The sequence below is a fragment of the Lissotriton vulgaris genome (assembly GCF_964263255.1).
Source record: "Lissotriton vulgaris chromosome 9 unlocalized genomic scaffold, aLisVul1.2 SUPER_9_unloc_2, whole genome shotgun sequence".
Lineage (NCBI taxonomy): Eukaryota > Metazoa > Chordata > Amphibia > Caudata > Salamandridae > Lissotriton > Lissotriton vulgaris.
Window position 1 is genome coordinate 647,634 of NW_028240617.1, and position 23,459 is coordinate 671,092.

Here is a 23,459-nt window from a genome sequence, read left to right on the forward strand (position 1 = left end):
TATTGCCACACGGAGCTCCTCCACCGTGAGGTCCGCCTCCAACTTGGTTATTGCCTCCGGCGACAGTGTCTCTACTTCTACATCCTGGAGAGCTAGCTCCGCCGCCTCTGCCGTGACCACCGTCTCTGGGGTATAAACCCTCTGAAAGTGGTCCGCCAGTAGGTCAACAATTTTGGAGGGGTGCGTGTGACACGTCCCTTCTTGGTCCCGCAGTTGTAAAATATGCCTGCCACCGTCTCGTTTCTTATCTAACCAGGCCAATAGTTTATTGGCCTTATCGCCCATATCATAAACCCTACTCGCAGTCGACTCTATATGTTCTAATGTCCGCCGTCGAAGAAAGTCGTCATGTCTTTGTTGGCAGAGATGTAATGCGTGTCGAGTGTCTTCCGACGGCGCATCCATATGAGCTACGTTCGCCTGTTCCAACTGCAGTTCTAACTCTGCCAGTTCCTGTTTTTGCTTACGTTTATGGTCGGTTACAGCCGCGATCGCTTGGCCTCTCAGCACTGTCTTATACGCCTCCCACAGTGTTGTCGGGGAGGACACCGAGCCGGAATTCTCCTGGAAGTAATGTTTGGTGGTCGTTTTTAGGGATTTTCGAATTTGGGGAAGTTAAGGATAACCAGGGTAAAGAGGATAGAGCCGTTTGCGAGCCGCTATTGTGCAGGACAATGTAACAGTCAAAGGGGAATGGTCCGATATACCCCGGGGTTTAATTTGCACGTCAGCAATCGTGAGTCTGCCACCCCCCAGTGTGAGAAAGTAGTCAATGCGAGACAGGCAGTCATGGGTGGATGAATAATAGGAATAGTGGCGATCAGTGGGGTGAAGCTGCCTCCAGACATCAACCAGACCCTTCGCCTCCAGAAAGTCCCCGAATTTTGTGGGGCCAGTGAGGGGGGTGCCGACCGGGAATCTATCCATATCAGTATTGGCCAGTGCATTAAAATCTCCGCCCACCACCAGGTCCCCTTCTGGGAGGTCCAGAAGAAATTTGCCCAGGTCCGGAAATGCCGATGAATGTAGCGCCGGCGGGATATACACAGACACCACATTAATGGACACACCTTCCCATTGCCCACACACCGCCGCGAAGCGGCCATGTTTGTCAGTTCTTGTGGAGTGTTGTATAAAACGTGATGTTTTTTTCACCCAAACGCCCGTCCCCCGTGACCCTGAAGTGAAGTCCGAATACACTACCATGTGGTAACCTCGCCTATCCAGAGCTTTAGTAGCCGCCCCCACCAAGTGTGTTTCCTGAAGTAGGGCAATGTTGCAGTTCAGTCGCCTAATGCATTGCAAAACTAGTCCCCTCTTTACTTTGTCCCCCAACCCCCGAACATTCCATGACAATATTTGTAGCGGTGGCACAGGCCCCACCCCAGAGTCAGTCGTTATGTTGTTAGGTCGTGGAAGATCCGCCATTGTGTAGATGCTTGTGTGAATCGGTGTTCCACGGGGTAAAACAGAACCATGGCAGCCGAAGGGCCTCCCTGCCCTTTGCAACCATGAGTATGTTGGTGCATTCCCAGTGCTAGAAGATCAGAGGTGACACACCCGGTACAAGGAATGCGGCCATATGTGACTACAAATGAGTTCCATACGATGAATAGAGCCAAACAGTTCAAACAAACAAACCAACGAAACCCCCCCATTCCCAAAAACCCCACCCGCCCTGCTTCCCTGCTACACGGACTCAAAACTGCCCGCCACCCCAATTTAGCAGAGTGCTTAGTCCCATCCCAAAGAAAACACACAGTTACTTGCTCGTTGGGGGTGAGGAGTACTCCGGAAATAGCGACCCCTCATACCCTCTGCAGAGGCCCTCGGCCCAGTGTCCATGGCGGTTCCAGCCGCAGTCCCGAACAACAATGTTCCATACCTGTCGAGTGTTCATGGGTTTACCTCCTGGTTCAGGTCGCCATTATCTCTTGTCGGCGAGCTTCTGCCACTGTTCATACCAGCTTCTCCAGCGTCGTCCCGGTCGTTCGGATGTGAGCCATTCTTAGTCCGTCCAGAACGGCGAGAATGGGGGGCAGGTCGCCAGCCGTCCAGCCAGTCTCGCGCATTCTCAGGGTTATCGAAAAACCAGGTCCTGTTCTCTGCCACCACCCGGAGCCTGGCAGGAAAAATCATGGAATAAGGGAGTTCTTGTTTTCTGAGTTCCTTTTTAACGTTCAGGAATGTCTTCCGTCGCCTGGCCACCTCCGCCGTGTAGTCCGGGAAGAACGCCACCGTAGAGTTGAGGATTTTCACCGGTGGTGAAACCCGCGCCGCTTGAAGGATGACATCCTGGTTGCGGAAATTAAACATTCTTGCTAGGATCGGCATGGGCGAGGCCCCTGGCTTAGGTTGTCCCCCCGGAACTCTGTGTGCACGTTCTACTGAAAAGAAGGCCGACAGTCCCTTGGGTTGAAGATGAGTTTTAATGAGGTCTTCCACGTATAAGTCCATCGCTCTCGTGCCCTCTGATTCCGGAACACCAAGAATGCGTACATTGTTCCGCCTGGAGCGGCCCTCCTGGTCATCCAGCTTATCTTTCAGGATTTTGTTTTCCGCCATGACTGCTTCCATGGCCGTCTGCAGTTCCGAGACATCCTCAACCAGTGATTTCGTGACCAGTTCTAATGAGCCTACTTTTTCGGCCATTTTGTGGAGATCCGCTCGGATAAGGGTGATTTCGGTCGAAATGGTACCCACCGTTGTTTGGACCTGCGAGAGAGCCTTCATAACATCATCTAGCGTCGCCTTCTTCGTCCCCATAGGCTCGCCTGGTTTCGTGGAAGAGTGTTTCCCATCCGCCGGAGGGGAGGCGGTTCTGTCGTTCGTGTACCGCTCGATACGGGTCTGGGTCGTACCGCCTTTAACACCTTTCCCGGCCATGGTTCGTGCACGGAGATTATACAGTTCGTCGGCGAGCTAGGACACCAGGAGCAACCACCGTCACTGCACAGTCCTCAGTTTAGTTCAGGAAGGAGCTTTCGCTGCAATGGGGGAAACGCCCCGATGTTCTCCACGGAGCAGATGGCAGGAGAGTGTGCTTATGGTCTTCCCGAAAATCCTCGGTCACCTCCTTCGACGAACTGTTGGCAGGTATGGCGAATGTTCTGTCCCTAGATAGGGATCCCGTTCGCCGGCCGTCACTCGGGGTAGTCCCCCAGCACCGATCACTTCCTGTCTGTGGTGGCTGAGCAGGCTGCACTTCCGGTCGGCTTCACTCGCCACTAGAGTGCCCGGAGGTAGGCCTGTACTTCGATCGGATCAACACTCGACGATAACTCCGTCATCCAGTCCTCGATTTCTGTTCGGAAACTTGCCGCCAGTTCCGCCCGGTCTCGGGCGTTCAGTGCCTCCGTCTGAGGTAAGATTTAGCCACGGATTATCGTGCGGATAGATGGAGAGGCCGCTTCCCTGCCGGAGCTAGTCCTCTATGCTGCCGCCATGTTCGGCCGCTAGCCACGCCCCATCTGTCCTGGTTTTCAATTACAGTCTGCATGTGTAACAGGTTCATTTTAAGTAACTGAATTGACAAATAAAAAGTGTATGATGGTTGATCAATCTATATGATCAACACAAGTGTTGGCATTAAGGAGGACACTCATATTCCTGACCATAGAGGTCAAAGTGAGATTTTCCAGGATAGGGAAAGGGTAGCTCCTCCCTTAAGACTCAAGAAACAAGTTTGAATCAAAGGATGTTTGGCATAGTTGCCGAGACTCTAGGCCGGTTCCCCATGCTTCGAGGTCAGCCACTCTAGTACGGAACACTTCATCCCCCATTTCAAATTCAATTATTGTCCTCTTTGAAATGATCACAAATCAGTAATACCATAGGTTGTCTCCATGCAGGGATGTGGAATTCCTATAGCCCGACGCCCGGGACATATTGTTTGGGGTCAAGGGCAACAAGTTTTAATGTGCAGTTTGTCCTTGGGACAAGTAGGCCCAACCCCCTGCAGCCCAAACCCCTTGGCTGCCAGTTTAAAGTACCACATTGTGGATCAGGGAAGGGTCTTCTCTACAATTAAGGTAAAATGTGTGTTATATGTAATATTTGTGTTAATGCTGTTCAAACTTGTATATATGGTTCATTAACGCAAAGCCTTTATAATTAGGGTGAGCACTAAAAGTAAATGTTTTAAGCTCAGCCTGCACTTCTGACGGTGGTTCCAGTATAAAAGTGTACACACATTTTCAATGTTTAGTAATATGAGGCTCTGTATAATGCACTCAGAATGCTCTCTGATTATATGCCAATATTTGCAGAAGCTTCAAAGCAAGAATGATGATTCTTTGCTTTCAAAATAAAACGTTCACAAAAAAAATGCATGCAAGAAAAGAAAACATTTAACTGAACTACTGTAAGGTTTTAGGTCCCGTATCTTTCCAGCATCATTTAGTAATATGTTGATGTATGTTCAGTATTTCCCAAAAATATTCAGAATGGAAAAATCAGTGTAACCAGTTTAAATACGAATATGGCAAACAAAAATGAACAAGCATTGGCAAAGCTAGTGGGTCGGAAATTGGTGGTCAGCCTTTTGGTGTTGTCAAGGCGTGACTTGTTTAGGCATGGTTTTTGTAAAACCTTAACAGTGTGGGAGCTACTGGGTCCTCACCATTCTAACAAGCATTGGCAAAAGCAAAACAAAAAAATGTTGGTCTCAGCACACATTGCCACAGTGGTTCTGGGCACTGAACAAAACTACTTTGTGTGCCAATATGCTCCTTCTAAAAGAGCAAAATACTGTCACTTACATGGACTCCAGCTGATAGACAGACGGAGAGAGACAGAACAAAAACCAAAACAAAAGGTCCTGGTTAACCCCAGGCCTAATTAGAGGCCCAAATATTAAAGAATGTCTCAAAAGTGCATCTATGATATGCATCCTTGCATTAAGTGCATATGTACAGTTTCCATGAATTTACAAGAATTTACAGAAGTAGGCCAAGAAATAGTACTCCCAGAAAATATTTGTGAACTGCATTTTAGCATGAGCAAATATGCAGGTGTAGATTTGCTTATGTGAAAATCTGAATGTTTTCAAGTTCACTTTTCCACCAACAACTTTTTTCCCAACCCTGGAAGAAGTTTTAAGTCTGCCACTGTCAGTAGTAAATTTCCAACCGTTCTCAGTATGGGAAATGATTAGAGAAGAATTGTTGAAAACCCTTAAAACATGCACGTTAGTAGGTTTGCACAGAATAAAAAGGGCATTCCAATCCTGGAACTATTGCTTACCACTACCTTCAGCCCCAGTATGTAGACCTGCAAAAACATACCAGCATAAGGGAACTGCTAGTGTTCAAACACTACTATGGTATGAACCCTGGCATAATCAGAGAGGCTATATCAGAACTCTTATATAATGAGATTGCTGCGTAATTTGTTGCCGTATTACATGGCACAAAGGGGACAAGTGGATTTTGTTACAGGACAAGAAGATTTATTAAGCAGCCTGCCCCATGGACAAGTAGATATTTTTTTAAATTCCACACCCCTGCTCCATGTCTCAAGGATGTGGAATTCCTATAGCCCAAAGCCCAGGACATATAGTTTGGGGTCAAGGGCAACACGTTTTCATGGGTACTTTTTCCTTGGGACAAGTAGGCCCAACCCCCTGCAGCACAAACCCTTTGGCTGCCAGTTTGCAGTACCACATTATAGATCAAGGAAGGCACTGTCTGCAGTTAAGGTAATCTTTTTGTCCATATGTTAAAGCTGTTCAAACTTGTATTTATGGTTCATTAATTGAAAGCCTTTATTATTAGGGTGAGCGCTCTAAGTAAATGTTGTAAGCTCTGACTGCTCTACTGACAGTGGTTCCAGTATTAAAATATGTACACACGTTTTCAAAGTTTAGCAATATGAGGCTATGTATAATGCTCCCAGATGGTCTTTGATTTGATGCAAATATTTGCAGAAGCTTGAAAGCAAGGTTGATGATTCTTTGCTTTCAAAATAAAATGTTCATAAAAAAATGAAAGCAGGAAAAAAACATTTAGCTAATCTACTGTAAAACCTCAGGTACCATTTCTTTGCAGCATCATTTAGTAACACGTGTTGATGTTTGTTAGTATTTCCTAAAAATATTCATAATGGAAAATCAGTGTAACCAGTTTCAATAAGATTATGAGAAACAAAAATAAACAAGCATTGGCAAAGCGAGTAGGTCTGAAATTGGTGGTCAGCTTTTTAGTTATGTCAATGTGTGACTTGATTTGGCATGGTTTTTGTAGAGCAAAGGTTGGATGCAGGGGAAATCCTCAAATTTGAAGAGTATCCCTCACACACCTGTTGAGGTGTCATGCTTCATCATTAGGTGGCATGCTTCTCGTGGGGGTGACCCAAGAATAAACACTACCTAGGGTACCTTTACGTTATTTGTAACTGACTTGCACACTCCCCACATACCCATACTCACCACTGCAGCGTTCCTCTGAAAAGATCTCCGCTAAAGAGCCCTCTTGTGGGGCCCGTGAGGACCCCCACAAGGAGCATAACGCCCAATGATGAAGCATGACACCTTAACGGGTGTGTGAGGGTTACTCTTCAAATTTGAGGATTTCCCCTGCATCCAACCTTCACTCATTTACTAAGATAGGCGTATTCCAACTACTCTCGCTTTTCACCTATACTGTATGCTGCCGAAAGGGCTAGCACTTAATCATAGAAACAGTTGCTCTCTCGTGATTCAGACGTACTACCTTGAGAGCCCGGGTACGGGACCTCTTTTCTTTTTTTTTCTAAGCTACCCGTCCCCCTCTTTGTGTATTAGATGGTTTTTGTAGAACTTTATTGGTGTGGGAGCTGCTGGGCCCTCACCCTTAAAACAAATATTGGCAAAAGCAAAAATTGTTTTAGGTCTCAAAAAGCACACACTGCCATAGTGGCTACTGGCACTGAACAAAACTACTTTGTGTGCCGATATGCTCCTTGTGAAAGAACAGAATGCTGCCACTCACAGTGAAGCCAGCTGATACACAGTGAGAGAGAATCTTAATTAACACAAAAGGTCATGGTCAACGCCAGACCAAATTAGGGCCCAATTATTAAAGAAAGTCTCAAGAGTGCACCCATGGTATATGTCCTTACATTAAGTGCAGCTATAAGGCTTTCGTGAATTCCCAAGAATTTTCAAAAGTAGGACAATAAATATTTGTGATCTGCATTTTAGCAGGAGCAAATATGCATGAGTAGATTTACTCATGTAAGAAATCTGAGTGTTTGCAAGTTCAATTTCCCTCCAACCACTTTTCTCCCAACTCTGAAAGAAGGTTTATGTCTGCCATTGTCAGGAGTACATTTTCTGCATTTCTCAGTAAGGGAAAAGATTAGAGAAGAGTTGTTGAAAACCCTTAAACATGCAAGTTAGTAGGTTTGCACAGACTCAAAAGGGCATTCTAACCCTGGAACTATTGCTTACCACTAACTTCAGCCCCAGTATGTAGAGCTGCGGAAACGTGGCAAGATAAGGGGATTTTAAGTATTGAAACACTACAATGGTATGAGCCCTGGCATAATCAGAGAGGCTATATCAGAGCGCTTATATAATCAGATTGCTGCCGTAATTTGTCGCTGCACAACATGGCGCCAAAGGGACAAGTAGATTTTGTAAAAGGACAAGTAGATTTATGAAGCAACCTGCCCAGTGGACAAGTAGATATTTTATTAAATTCCACACCCCTGATGCCTAGTCCATCAGTTGCCTCTATGCTATAATCAATTCTAGAAATATGACATGTAGGTTTACAAGATTGTTACATCTACATTAACGATTGTGGACCAGATCTTTATGCTTAGACAATTCTCCACCTACAAGGTTAAAGACTTGGATGGGAATTGCAAACATATGGGAATTGACAAAGCTTTCCACAAGTACACAAGGAAAACCACAGTAGTTACAGGTTTTCTGACTAACTCAAGGAGAACTTGTGAATTTCATTTTCTCAGGCAAAAATATACATATGTATATTTTCACATAACAACATCTGTGGAGCCATTTCAAGTGCAATGACAACTTTTTTCCCCCTCCTTGGGCATTTTTGTGGATATCCCTCTCTGCTTACACTATCCCCAATTTTCTTGAATTTGAAATTGGATCATGATGCTTAGAAAACATGGAACAAACTAGCTAAAAATGTACTTATTTTCACATTTCCAATTCCAAAGTCAATGTATCTTAACATGTAACAAGCTTAATATTTTTTCTACAAGCACTGGTGGTCCACCAGTGGAAACAACAGGTAAAGAGTTACCATGCACAAGGTATTTCTGAACCATTTCACTTGCATGACTCTCTCTCGACACCTACTGCAAAGCAAATCCACAGATAGACCTCAGAATTGGTCGACCTGTGCAGTTATAGTTAGATCAGAGTTTCCCTATGAAGAGTGTTTTTTTGATCCCAAAGTATTGTATTTCCTTGTTAATTCCCATTGGAAATCTTGAGAAGTGATACAGAAAAAAAGAGTTAAACTGAATTACACCAAATTTGGTAGAAAGGTAGAATTGTCCTTAGAAAACGTGCTTTTTGTTACTTGGTCCATATTTGTTCCGACGGTGACTCTTCACTCCGCCCCTCAGTAATAGCGAGCACTGCGTATAGTGAACTGCGGCGTTCTCTGCAACCTTCCTTCCCTGGCGGCTTTTCAACACTTTTCTATGTTGTTTTCTTGTCGGGCCGGGTGAGCCGCGATCTTTCTCACCGCATGCCGCGGACGGAGGCAACGGATGTAATCCAGGTTTCGAGCACTCGGGGGAATGTGATCTCAGCGGGCGGCGGCAATCAATGAGGAGGCATGGAGCTCGGTGAGCTTCACGGAAGTGAAGCTGTCTCCAGAGGAATTCAGAGCGATGTGTTCCTGCCTTCGAAAACCTCAGACCTTCCCCTGCATAGAGGTGAGGAGGTGTCAAACAGTTAAAAGTCAAAACAGTAAAAGTAAAAGGAGAGTAAAGGGCAAAAGGTAAAGAGGAGCCGGGGAAGAAAATTGACAATGGCTGTGGTTAGAGGATTCATGGTTGTTAATTGGAGACACTTGCTGGCGCATAGTGCTCGAAGCCTGAGGAATAGACTTGCCAAGACATTAAAGGCAGAATCTTCCCTTTTTTGTTTTTCTTGCCAAAAACGTTATGTCTGACCCCCCTGAGATGAAGAAGTCTTTGAATACTCGCCTCGCTAAGGCTAAAGCCCGCCGCCTGTTGGCGAAAGAAGTGAGAGAGGCCAGAGAGGCAGAGAAAGTGGCGCGCTTGGCTGGAATAGAAAACGCCCCCCCTCGCATCCACTGGACTCTACAGTTGAAAGCTCAGAGGGGGAGATAAAAAAAGGCAGCCCAGTAGCAGTCATTCAGCAATTCGCATTACCATGGGAGAACCCCTGTGAGGGTTCGAGCTCCATAACCACAGCTATCTCCTTACACCCCCAGAACAGTGTACAGGAAGGTGACTGTGAATTAGAGGCTCAGAAGAAAGAGACGGCGCAGAAGGGGGTTAAGCAATTTGCTCTTTTTCAGAAAAAAACTACTATACAGGCTTCCTCTCCTAGACCTCACAGCCCTTGTACCCCCAAATCTAGCGTACAGAATTTCACCGACACTGGAGTGGAGGCGTTGAGACCAGAGAATTTAAGAATCACACAAGCATCTCAAGAGCTCCAAGGTCCATTATTAAATGCAAGCTGTCCGGCTATCTCAGCTATCTCGGCTTCTCCCGGCATACAGGTTTCAAGTAGTCTGAGTACTGGCGATAAAGAAATCCCTGCTATTCCCATTATTCGGAACGGAGTCCCTGTGGTCAATCTATTTAATTCAGGGAAGGAGCAACATAGCGTTTAACAGGCTGATTCTCTGAAAAGTCATGGGCCGGATTTGAGAGCTGTGGTTCAGACAACCCCCCCCATCAGCCAGAGGAGGCGGAAGAGGTGGAATTGAGAGTTTCTCCCTCAGGTACAATCCTCCCGATGGCTGTGTTCTCTCATCACACTGATCTAAGTTCCGAGGCTAGTACGGATCCAAGGGCAGAGACAACTGGAGCCTCCCAAAATAGCATTAAAGATATGCTCAATTTGATCCTGGAGGAAGTCCGTGACTTAAAAAAGGTACAGAAAGCGGAATTGGCCTCCCTCAGTCTGCGTCTCGAAAAGATTGAGAACACAATGGGGAGCTTTCCTACTAGACTGCAAGAGGCTGAGGAAAGAATCTCGGTTTTTAGAGGATCAGTTGTCCATTGTCATGAAGGAGGTCAAAATAGCGGCCAAAGGTAAACAGACACTGGAAACTAAGGTGGAAGAATTGGAAAACCACTCCCGAAGGTCTAATCTTCATTTAGTTGAGTACCCGAGGGGGTGGAAGACTCTCAGACTCTGAGTTGGGTGAATATTTTTATCAAACAAAAGGTCATGCCGAACTTCCAAGGGGACCTCACGATTACAAGAGCTCATCGTGTCCCGGCTCAACCATTCACCAACTCGACACTTCCACGTACGATCCTGATTAATGTCGCTGATTTTTGAATAAAGGAAGCAGTATTAACAAAAGCCATACAACAAAGGCAATTTGCTGTTAATGAGACTACAAAATGTCGTAACTTTTCTGGCATGTCAGCTGTCACGGCACGCCGCAGGAAAGAATTTGTTAAAATGCTGCAACTATTTAAGGCAAAAGGAGCACAAGCATCGATTGCCCAACAATCCAAGCTAAGAGTCCTAGTAAAAGGGAAGTTCTTTCTGTTCACAGACGTACACGAAGCTCTGGGGCTTCTGGAGGGCATTTCTCCAGCATCTAATGATAGAAAGGTCTAACGTGGCGGTGGTGAGCCAAGCAATTAGTTTAAAGCTCTAAACTTTATTATTAAGATGCAGGGGCTGACAACGTGGATATGGCTCCCTAATCTAGTGTGCCAGATCAGATACTTTATGCTTAACTGATCGATTAGGGATGATTGAATAACGGAATTAAAGGTTAGGATTGGCCGTTTTGGCGTTAGAGAGAGCAAGTCGGCTCCTGAGCCCAGCAGAGTTTCTTAAAATGGTTAATTATAGCCTAGTGTACAGTCAGGGAGAGACTGAATATTAGGTTGAGTAGGTCGAATAATGATGGTTAGTCTCAAAGCGCAGAAGAGAAAGAGTGAATTACATTGCTGGTTGGGCCAGTAGTGAAGCGTACCAGGGTGTAGCAACATGACACCCAAATTGAGTTGGGGGAGGGGAAAGTGGAAGGTGTGGTAGAGGGGGGAAGTCCACTTTTTTGGGGGGTGGGGAGTGGTTGGCAAAAGGGGAAAAATGAAGCCGGTCGTTTGTTAATATTCTATTGCTTTTTTTATTCCGTTTCATTTGTTTCACTAGAAAAGTCACTAGTGTTTATATATGGCTAATATGTCACCTTTAAAGGTGGTTTCTTTTAATGTAAACGGGCTTAATAACAAGAGAAAGATGCGTGCTATTGAAGCGTGGGTAAAAACAGAAACCCCAGGGGTAATTCTTTTACAGGAAAACCATATTTCGACTATTAAGATCTCTGAATTTTCTATGTTTAGATCATGGGCAGGTTATAGGGGGTTCTCATCTTCCTCGGCATCCCATTGAGGGACCGCTATATTTATTAATAAAAATTTACAAGCAGAGTATATTAACTCCGGTAGCGATCCATCAGGGAGGTGGTGTTGGGCCTCCTTTTCGTTTAGATCAAAACCTTGCCCTCTCACATTTGTGAGTTTTTATGCACCGGTAGAGGACAATATGAAACCTATGAGGAACTCTTTCTAGCACGGACCAGGATCCCGGGTGATTTAATTTTAGGAGGGGATTTTAATATTTTGATGGATCCACGGTTAGATTCTACAGTACATGGGAAGAGGTAGACAAAGCCCAGATCTTTTAGAGTTTTGGAGAATTATGAATCTATATTGAACTTACATGATCCATGGCGATTAGCGTGTCCGTCTCAAGGGAAATTCACGTGTGGATCTGGTTGGTTCTGTTCCTCCTCCCGTATTGATTTTTATTTTTATTTTCCAGGGGTTAGAGCTTTCTCAACAAAAATGTTTCTTTAATGCATTTTCTGACCATGCAATGCTGACATTGGAAATCCATCTGGGGGAAGGATTGAGACTGCCAAACGGTGGATTTTCAATAAGCAGTGTTTAAATGATAAGGACTGGGTGAAGTTTATGGATTCAGAGATCAGACAATTTTTAAATCAGAACACTCTGTCTGCTGCACCACATATAGTTTGGGACTCACTCAAAGCATTTGTGCGGGGGCTAATAATAGGCAAAGACGCAGCCATGTCAAAGAAAGCTAGGCTGGAGAAGTTACAGCATGAAGACAAGATCCATGCCCTCAATGAGATATTTCTAAAAGATCCCTCGGTCTCTAATAAAAAACTTCTTGATCAGGCCAAACGTGAGCTCTGCTCTGCCTATAACATCCAAAGTGAGATCTTTTTTCAACGCATTCAACAGAAGGTATATGAGGAAAGTAATTTCACAGGTAGGCTGTTGGCGTGGCAGGCCAAAGAGCAGGCTGCAGCAAAACAAATTAAAGCATTAAAATGCCCTTTGACAGCAGCTCCCACAGAAGATCCAGGGATAATTGGGGACATCAAGATGGCCCACTACTATTTTATCTATGGTAAATTACAAAGGGTTGATGACCAACTACTTGCTAAGTTCCTTCAGGAAAATCCATCTTCAACTCTGTCTGAAATAGTTGGCGACCTTTTCCCTGATAGAGCTGGAGGAAGTTGTAAAAAGTCTGGCGAATGGCAAGGCCTGTGGTCCAGACGGACTACCTGCAGAATTTTTTAAGGTCTTTTTGGGGCATTATCACACTTTTTTTAGCCCTGAATAACTCTTTATTAGAAGGAGGGTCAGTCCCAGAATCTTTTAGGCAGGGGAATATCTTTAGTTTACCAAAGAAAGGTAAGGATAAGATGGACCGTAGCTCTTATGGACCCGATCACGTTGTTGAATTCGGACTACAAAATTGTCACAAAACTTTTATCATGTAGATTTAATAGATTCGCAGCACAGTTGATCCATCCCGACCAGAACGGGTTTCTGGCTGGTAGACAATTGGCCACTAACACCAACTTTCTTGCAGAAGCCCTGGATTATTTTGTGGGTCAGAAGATTCAGGCTCTTGTGTTATTATTATTAGACGCAGAAAAGGCCTTCGACCTTGTGGACTGGGAGACATTATTTTCGATTTTACATTCTTTTAATATCCCACGGTCATTGATACTTCTAATTCAGAGCCTATATAAGAATGCGGTGGCTAATATAATTATTAATTCGGAAGTGGTAGGATCTATTAAAATTAAGCGTGGCACAAGGCAAGGGTGCCCTTTATCACCGGTGTTATTCGCTTTCTTTATTGAACCCCTAGCAACAGCTATTCGGAACTGTGTCGATATTCGTCCTCGAATCGCAGCAATGCCCAAAATAAAGCTGTAAGCAGATGATATCTTGCTTTTAATTAAGCCAACAGTGGAGGTGCACTCCAAGGTCTTTAAGTTGTTTGAGGACTTTGAAGCTCTAGGGGGATATTGTATAAATAAAGGCAAGACAGAAGTTATACTGTGTGGAACTGACACTATAAATTTACACCCTGATATTCGGGGCTCTGTTAACTCTAATGCAATGAGATATTTGGGAATATTTTTTTCCAATCTAATTGATGATCTATATAAATTAAATTTTGTTACCCTAATAAAGAAAGTTGAAGGGCTGTTTTCCCAATGGAACTCACTTCCTTTGTCTATAATGGGACGTGTGGCTCTGATCAAAATGTCTGTTTTACCGTTATTTAATTTCTTGGTTGCCTCAATTCCGTGCACTTTATCAGGCTCTTTCTTTTCTCAGGTTGAGTAAATGTTTACAGCCTTTATTTGGGAAAAAAACACGTCTAGCACATAGCACTTTATATGAAGACTTGGATCATGGTGGTTTAGCAGTTGCCAATCTAAAAAGTTTTTATGATGCATATTTTGCACAATATTTATCGAGGTTCAAGCCCGCACCACAAATACATTTTTTTACCAACTTTTTTATCAATCTTATGTGCCAGGATAGCCAAAATCATTCTACCCTTCTAATGTTTAGATCTCCAAAGCTGGTCCGCTACAAGAGCTTGCAATGGCTTTTTAAAAGAAGGCAGGAGAAGGCAGGCATTTTTTTTAAAGATATTCCATTCCGGCGATTAACTTTGCTTCCTTGTTAGAAGAAATCCTTCCCTTGATAGGTGTTAGACAACCCACATATCTGGCCGTAAAATGGGCGGAAGCGGGGTATGTTAAAATTTCAGATTTTATACGGGATGGTAACTGGGTGCCCATAGTAGACATGCACCAATCATTGACTAATGATTTTATTCTAATGCACTCTTATGGCACTTTATTTAAATACCTTGCTGAAACAAATGTCATCTCCTTTTTGGTTCAAAATCAGTTGGTGGAGGACCTTTTAGTTAAGGTATCCGACAGGAAGCCAGGTGCCTGAAAGAAATATTGGCCTCTGTATGGGGAATGGATCTTGAATCTAAAGCTTTAAGGAAATGGTCAGAGCAAGAAAACTGTGAAATCTCCCCCCATATTTGGACCACTATCAACAGGCTAAATGTTAGCTCTTTAAGAGAAGCAAATTGGCGCAGGATGTTATTTTTTAGTAAATGGCTGCTGTATCGAACCCCAGTTGCCCTTGCAAAGATGTACCCCAATCAGTCTTCTCAATGCTTCCGATGTATGAATTATCCTGCTGCCAATTGGTCACATATCATGCTCTGCTGTCCAAAGATTAATGTGTATTGGGTAGAGGTATTTGTATATCTGGAAAAGGAATGTAACTTACAGTTGGAAGTAAATGACAGGTTAATTTTATTTGGCTTTGATCCTGATCTCCCTTTTGTAGATTCAGTGGCTAGGTTTTTATATATAGCTATGGCAATTGCAATGTCACTGGTTCTACAAAATTGGCGCTCTGACTCAATTCCGTCAGCCTTGGAATGGGGGCAGAAGATGAGAAGGGTGAAGAAAAGTGAATATACCTTCGCAGCAAGAATTGGGGGACCTAAGAAATTTAATAAAACATGGGGTTCGAGCTTTGATTAAAGCAGAGGGAGTGGCTGCAGTTGCTTGTTATACGATGGAGGGGTGGAATGAGATTTTAGACCTCGTCAACTGTCTATTTATCTATTTATTGTGTAAATGTTTACAGAGGGCTTTTTCTGTGGGATATTTGTATATTTGTACCTGGCTAACTCTTTTTATGAAATGTATAACAGGTCTATGACGTGGTATAGTGACTTGTTAACGAGTCATTATGTTAAAATAGATTTTCATTGTTTGGTTTTTTGCTATGATATAATGCTGCAATATGTAAACGTTCATGTTCGACAAACCTTAGCTTCAATAAAAAATGTTTTTAAAAAAAATATATATATATATGTATATTTGTTCAGACGTTTTCAAGAAATATGTTTTCAAAAGAACATAGCTGCCAGGGCTTTACATTGTTTATGTGTGACATTTTCATAATTTCAGTGTAATTACAAGTGTCATTCAACGACTATGAGAGACAATTTCTTGCAAGTAAAATCAAGCAATGAAGACGAGGGAAACATATAAATATAAGAAATGACCACCATGTGAGCAACGAGAAACTCTAAGAAGATCTTAAAAGCGATGCAAAGCACCAGAAATGGAGTGCACTGTGGGATCCGACTGTACCTAACAGGACGTGAGAGGCCATACTGCCTGCAAATGAGCCTCATGTGCCATAATGCCCCGTCCACCCCACTCATTCACATAAACAGGATAGATCTCCCATGGGTCGACTTAACCAGAACCATGTGCCTCATCCTCCCTCTGCATGAACTGATCAAACTTTGATGAAAAGCCCCTGCACAAACTGACAAAAACTGTGTATCCCCCCTTTCTCTTTCCACACTGTATTGGAATTTTGTTTGCACCAACTCACTACTGTGCTCTTGAAGCTCCTTGATGTCATAAACATGCAATACTCGCAAGGGAGAGATATTTCTAGGTCTGTATGTCCCAAGGCATGCCGGGAGCTATAATCCAGTTTTCCCTAAGTATGACGTGTGTTGAAGTTGAAACGTTGCTGGCTTCATGCCATATGCTGCTTTCATGGAAATCCTGAGCCACTACCTTGCTGTGAGATGCATTCAAGCTTGCATTCCTGTATGGGACGAAGGCAGAAAAATTATAATGCCCCATGCGAGTCACCCTGGGAGCCAGACACACAACGTGGACGACAACGGCCACGTTCAGAAACGCCTGGCCTTCCCGATTTACACCAGTCGTGACATCAGTGCTGATATCGCGCTGGTGTTGAGTAAATGGGTTACATTGTAGCCTAAGCCAAAGCGAGCTCAGCTGAGCCAGCCCCCAAAGAGGATGCAAAAAGTGCAGGCTACTATCTGCCGCTAACTTGCTCAGTCACATAGTGCTAAGAGCCTCCCGAACATTAGAGGCTGGCATTTAGCTTTGATGATTAGGTCACTCAGGACTGGTAGGACAGGCACCGGATCCCTATAAAGTTGTGTGCTTTGTTGGAACCAGAAGGGTTCCTTAAAAGATTGACTATGCTAGCTTGATCTACAGACTGGGGTATTTAAGTTTTTGCTAATGTGTGCCTCTTACCTTTCCTTCTTCCCTGATCAGGTAGTTTTGCAGCCTGGCACTGTGTTTAAAGTCGAGTTTCCTTTCCAATACACCTCCTTCATTGAGCAGCAGGGACTTCTCCATCCTGCCCAATCGGGGTTCAGGGCCTCATACAGTACTGAGTCTGCCCTAGTGGAAGTCGCAGAGGCCATTCGTGAGTCTTTGGATGCTGGGGGAAGGGCCTCTCGGCCGCTTTTGATACTGACCCCATTCACTTCTCCTTGCCCGTCTGCAGAAGTTGGCCATCATCGGTGTCGCCTGGGAGTGGTTAAAATCCTTTTTGGAACATAGAACCCAACACGTTTGGATCCCTCTTTTGTGTCAACATCTCAAGCTCTGCTGACAGGGGTTCCTCAGGGGTCTATACTGAATCCCTGGTTATTCCATCTTTATATGACCCCTCTTATTCAGCTGGCCGAGGACCTGGGTGCTAAAGTGGTCGCTTACACCAACGACACTCAACTTTTGTTTACCTGGACGAAGCACATGGCTGCCACCTCTCATGTCAAGGCTTGCCCGTCTGCTGTATTTAACTGGCTTTCGTTGGCTCAGTTGAAATGTAATGCAGACAAAATTGAGATCCTTTTCTTTGGGGAGTTACCCGAATTGTTTTGACATAACTTTTGGCTCAATGAATCTCCTAGTCCCTCTCCATCTGGCGACCCTGTAAAAAAATCTTGGTATCTGGTTTGATGAAAAGCTTACCTTTGGTAACCAGATCAGTAAATAAACTGCACTTGCTTTGGCATTTTAAAACTCCCCCATAGATTTTTGCTGCTGCCGCCTCTTCCTGCTAAAGAAACTGTCATTTGTGCTTTGGTCTACACTCGCATTGATTATGCGAATGCGTTGTATGTTGGTCTCCCTTGCTACCTTTTGGACAAATTGCAGGTTGTCCAGAATGCTGCTGCTCGGCTCTTGTTGGACTTACCTAAGCGCTCCAGTGTTAGGCAACATCTGCGTAATTTATACTGGTTGCCAGTTAAAGCTAGGATAATGTTCAAGGCTTTGGTCATTGCTCATGCTGCGCTTTAAAAGTATGGACCTGCCTAGCTCAGGAAACGCTTTCAATTTTACACCCCGGTCAGGTCTCTTCGTTCCTCAAACATGCTCCTGGCTACTGTCCCGAGGTTTTGCCTGAAATGTAAGGGGGTAGCTCATTTGGCCTATCTGGTTGAAACATATTGGAATTCCCTTCCTTTGGATCTGCGTAGTCTTCAGAATCCTATTCAGTTTAGGAAAAACTCAAAACTTTCCTGTTTAACTAGTTTGTCCTGGCTTTTCTTCTTCTACGTGTTTCTTTGTTACTCTTGGGCTCGCGTCGAAACACTCTTTTGAGTAGCTGGCGCGCTACAAATTATGATAACATAACAACATAAAAATTTAGTGTTGGAAAACAATAAATGTGAATGTAGGTCTGTGTAATGTAACTGGAGCTCATGTAAAACTCTGCAATACCTTTGGGTCGAGTTCACACTATATACTATTGTAAAAAAATATTACCAAGAAAACATTCTGCCCTGATTCCTCTGCACTGGGCTGACTGCTGATTAGAGTGAAGGCTAGCCTGTCTCTCTAAAATCAGAGGGCTCTGAGGCTGTTACACTGCAGGAGGATTAAAGTGCCAGCTATGATGGCTCCTAAAACACGTGCTGGCTGGACCCGGAGAAGAACGCTCTGTGTTATTGTAACTAGAAACACAGCAAACAGCTTAGCTGGGCACAGGCCGGTTTCTTAGCAACCGGTCACCTCTCCATGACCTGGGACCAGCTCATGCTTCAAAATGCAAGTCGTCTCTCAGAAGCCTAATAGGAAAAGAATTACTAACGATACAATGTAATAACAGTAAACCTGTGCAATATGTGCTGACTTGCAAACCATGTTTTTACAATATTATTCAGCTGAGCAGCCCGGACTCCAGCGGCACCTGCCAAAGGCACTGAGCAGGCTCAGCCTGCTAAAACTAAAATTATAATGTTCTAAATACATAAATCAAAAGGAACATGTCAGTCACACACTCCCACATATCTGAGTGGAGCAGCCGACAAGTCTTGCAGCACTGTAATTAACTTAGGCAGTCAGATCATCTTGTTTAATCAACATCAGATACTGCGTCTGCAGTGGTGACTCTGCAACCTCTCCTCCTTTCCCAACGCAGCCGGACTTGCATGATGAGGAGTGCAGGCACCGAACTAGTGGCAGTGCGGTCATGGGCAGAGTTGTGGCAAACTAGGCATAACTGCCACTTGCTGCCTCACTCAGACACTGAGTGGGACCTCCTGCCAGCAAATCAAATGGGCTCGACCTGTGTTGTGCAGTCATGTGACGCCATGTCACATGAGTCCCAGGGTGAATCAGCAGACAGCAGCTGTGAATGATCCAATGATGAATAAATGCAGCCCCACTAGCTTAGCTTTCTGAGCCGGTCCCAAGCCGGAAAAAAAATTATCCACTGCCATTCACATTTGTTGAGCGAACTTAACTGGACCAGGGCAGCACCGCTAGACAGCGCAGTCCATTGCCAAAGCAGCCCACAGTGCGCGCTGCTTCAGAGTGTTAAGAGGGCGGCACTTCTGACTTGCTTATTTGCCTCAGCACCGATGGTGTCAGGAGGCCCTATAATGTTTGACTTTGCATTTCAGTGCGGTGATGTGGACCACCACACTGAAATATATTAGTCTAATGCCTAATGTGTGGTACTTCCAGGGCTGAAAGAGGTGCTCGTGTGGGCTTGAAAATGTTGAAATTTTAGTGCTATCAGATGGATGGTCCCACAGAACACCTGTGGCACTGAAAATGTTAAAAATAAGGACCATTTATTTGCATAGGGAGCGGTTTATTAAACATTTAAAATGCAAAAAAGGCTTGTTGCCTCTGCCTCCAACGGATTATGTTCATTGTGTTTCTTCATTCAGCTGTCCTCTCTCACCTGCATTCTGCAGTCCGTTGCGCTGCCCCGCCTATCTTCCATGGGCAGCTTGTCTGTCCAAGTCCTTATCGCCTGCCTTCTGAGGTCAGCTTGCTACCCATGCCTCCCCGGGGCTGCCTTACGTGGTCTCGTGCTACCCCTAGCCTTTCTGCTTGCTGTCAAAGGTCAACTTACTGCCAATGTTCCTTCAGCCTGCCCTCTGTCCTTGTACTGCCCCTGCATCTCCCTCTGCTGCCCTCCCTGTCCCTGGTCCTCTTGCCTTCTAATAACTAAGAAAGGAGCCTCCTGAGGAGACGGATAAAAGGCAGACAAGCAGGGGAAATAACAGTAAATTTCAAGAAACAAGAATGGTCTGCCCCAAATGATTTATAATAAGGCTCAAAAAGAGTCCTCAATTCACATAAAGCAGGTATAGGCTCACAGGAACCAGAAACATAAACAACTGATGTCAGGACAAGAAATTAATGAGAATAATCATATTTTTATTTTCCTTTTTGATTATAAAAATAAAAAATGTTAGCAAGCAGAAGGACCAAGTTTCCACAACATATGAGTTGCTGATAAATCACAACCTAATTCAAAGAACATCCCACACAACCCCGAAGAGGTTCAATCATACTACTCAACAAACATACACATCCTTTATGCATATACTAACTCGCAAAAATTCTCACATACTCTTGCCTTCTACGCCTCTGAGGTCAGCTTGCTGCCTGGGCCCCTGTGCCCTGACCTCTGTGGTTCCTTGGGCTATTCCATAGGCAAGACCTATTCGCTTTGCCAATGCCAGTTTGCTTCTGTTGGCATCTACCCAATTCAAAGTATGTCTGCGCTATATAAAAACGCATAAATAAATAAATTAAATAATCAAAGCATGTTGTGGCTAAAATACTATATTGGCTCACACGCCTGTCAATCATACATAAAAAAAATCAGTTCACAATCAGCTATCTTAACTTCATTGCTTCCAGGGCCTTTAATTGCGTTGAGCCCGCCTCCCACTACAATCAGTCATGTATTTACAGCCAACAGCTTTATTGGATAAGGTTCACAAACCCCGCCTCTCCTCCCTCATTGGCTGCGTTGTGACGCCCTGCGCCTCATAAAGCTAAGAGCGACAGTTCAGCCGGGAAGCGGAAAAAATAGAGATAGAAAAAAAAATGGCCGTATTGGCCGGTTGCCAACTACACCGGCAGCCATTGGAGCATAACCGAGGAACACCGTTGTACGTATCAAACATTAACAAACTCCGTTACTTCCAAAATTACAGTCTCGCTAGCCGCCAGCGCTCACAGATGTCGAGGAAGCGCGCAAGGCTGTCAGAGACAGTTTCTTCCTCAAGCGTTCCAACATCCTGCAGCCGCCGCCTCTCTTCCCCCTTCACCCCCGGTGGCAAAGGTAAAAGGGTCGGGTTCAAAATACCAAAAAGAAACAAACGCCCCCTTCAGCCTCCATTTCGCTGAGTGTCCTGATTCATAAATGACAGTTACGAACCGTTAACGGGTACGGTATCTCGCGAGCCGCCCCGGTACCGAACGCGGTTAAGAAACTGCGCACTATGTTCGATAAGCGCACAAAACAACACTGGGCTTAAACATGCATTGAACGTATATATTATAGACGCAGTAACGCTTACCTCTGGAAAAATATGACGAGTTGATTATTCGGTGTTGATTTTTATTTTCCACGCCGCCGGTGCTCTAATTTTCCGTTTTGTCACGTGGCTGTCATCGCGTACATCATTTTTTATTTATATTAATTTGCGTTTGAGGATTTTTAAAATTGCATTTGTTATTGTTTTTTTGTGAAAGGTCATAGTTCGTGACCCCGTCCGCTTTTGCAGCGCGCTGGGAGTGTTTTTCTTCTTCCTCACTCGCGTCGCGCTTTCTTTTTTTTTTTTTTTCTCCTTCTCCTTCCTCGCGCACATAGACAGACGCATGCTGGGCGGGTGACGTCACGGGAGAGGCAGGGTATTGGACGGCTCGGTTATATTTCTACCGTTTTGTGAGTTTACAATGCCTCCTCTAAGCTGTCTGTCATATCTCTGTCTGCAGGTCCAACCGTTCGAGTGCCGAGAGACTTCTCACGAGACCTACGTTTTAAAATAATTTGAAGAAGGATCTGCAGAAGACTTTGTCAGGATATTTAAGTTGCTTTATTCCTTTTACTGAGGGGAGGGGGGAGTAGGGGAACTGTGAACTGGGAGTGGAGAATCAGCGTGCAAATCCTGCATTGCCAATCCCTGGTGAGTTGCAGCTACTACTGCTGAAACAAGGCCAATGGCGGTACTAATGGGTGAGGCGGGCTGGCCTCAAGGGCATGGCCGGCTTTAGTGCTGATGGTGTCCTGTGCAACATTGTTTGTGCCCCCCAATGACAAAGTCTGCCACGAATTCCCCCAATTCCACTCTTTAACAGTGCCCCTCAAGTCTCCATAACCACACTCTCTCTCAGATGCATTTAATTTGATTTATAGCGCCACTCATACCAGTGTAGGGTTTCAGAGCACTTTACATCACACACACTACAAAGAGACAATCAATTATATGTGTGTAAATCACTGTATAGGGAATGTTACGTAAGACAAAGGACTAAAGGGTGTAGAAGTAAATGACAACCATACTAGTGGGCTGAATAGTTTAATAGTGATTGTGGTCTGGACAAACACAAACTCAGAATTTAAAGCATAATACCATGGTTGGGGGTTCTCCGAATAATCAAAATTGATTTCTATCCAAATAAACACTTTTTGCAACATTAGGATAATCAAAGACTGGGGGGGGGGATAATGCTCTAATTTATTCCTTGCAGTTTGCATGCAGCTCTTAGATGACAATAGCTCACTGTTTGTTCTATGTTATGATTTTAACTTCTAAGCTTCAAGTAACCAAAGAGCTGTCTGACAAAAGCAGTAACCCACTGACCTATTTACATTATGTGCACTTTATCTGCATGGTGCATGTTCTTTGCAGCAGGCACATTAACCCTCTGCGCAACCTTTCCATGAATCAAAACTTCCACTAGAAAAAACTCCAGTCTTTCTCTAGAAAAAACATTCATAAACTGAGTTATCATAAAATTTTTATTGTTGACAAAAATTGCTGGAGGCAACAATCACTTTTAAAACCATAATATACTTGCCACCCAAAGTCAGCAACCAGTGCAAACACCAGTGGCACCGCCCTAGAGCTGGCACTTCTCAAGGGTCCTGTGACCTCAGTGACAAAGTCACTGTTGCTGTAAGGTGTGTTGCTTCATAATCCTGCCTGCAAGATTAGAGGTGAACTTCAGTATGGATTGTGGTGGACAGGCCTCCAAGATTAACCCACACTTGCCCCTACTAGGGTAAACCTGCTGGTGGTAAGACACCAGGGCTTCTATGGTCTTGCGGGGTCTTCTTAGGCCTAGCATGGGAATGTGCTCCTTCCGGAGAATGGCCTGTGGGACTGGTCATGAAGGCTAAACCTGGTTCCCCAGTTTCAAATTCGGCAGCTCTGACCTTAGTGCCACATCCTCGCCCCCACTGACCACCATAGTGCCCCACTGATAGAAACTCGCTCCACCTTCAACTACAACCCAATTGTGCCCTGCTGTGATGCGACTCAGCTCAAATGACGCACTAGACAAGAGCAATACGCTGCCTAAAAAAAACATACCATCATTAAAAAGAAAAAACACTCGTAGGGAATGCAAGTTTAAGTTAAGCATGTGAAATGTAAGTAGGAACAACATGGTTAACTTAACGCTTTTACACTCACTATTCAGAAATCAGTGAGTGCTTGTGCCTGAAAAGTTAAGTACATGACTACAGGGCCCGGAAGGGACCTGCTTCAATGTCCATTGATTATA

The 23,459-nt window shown here is 44.5% G+C and overlaps 1 protein-coding gene across 3 annotated transcripts in view; it reads right to left on the reverse strand.

The window, feature by feature from the left end:
• LOC147672942 (nuclear receptor subfamily 2 group C member 2-like) overlaps positions 1-21,518 on the reverse strand; it is a 343,617-nt gene extending 322,099 nt beyond the window's left edge. For all 3 annotated transcript variants that reach the window (XM_086947899.1, XM_086947900.1, XM_086947898.1), the window contains exon 1: positions 21,248-21,518. The gene's annotated coding sequence lies outside the window, so the exon portion shown is untranslated. The remainder of the gene's footprint in view (positions 1-21,247) is intronic.
• Positions 21,519-23,459: the final 1,941 nt, after the last annotated feature.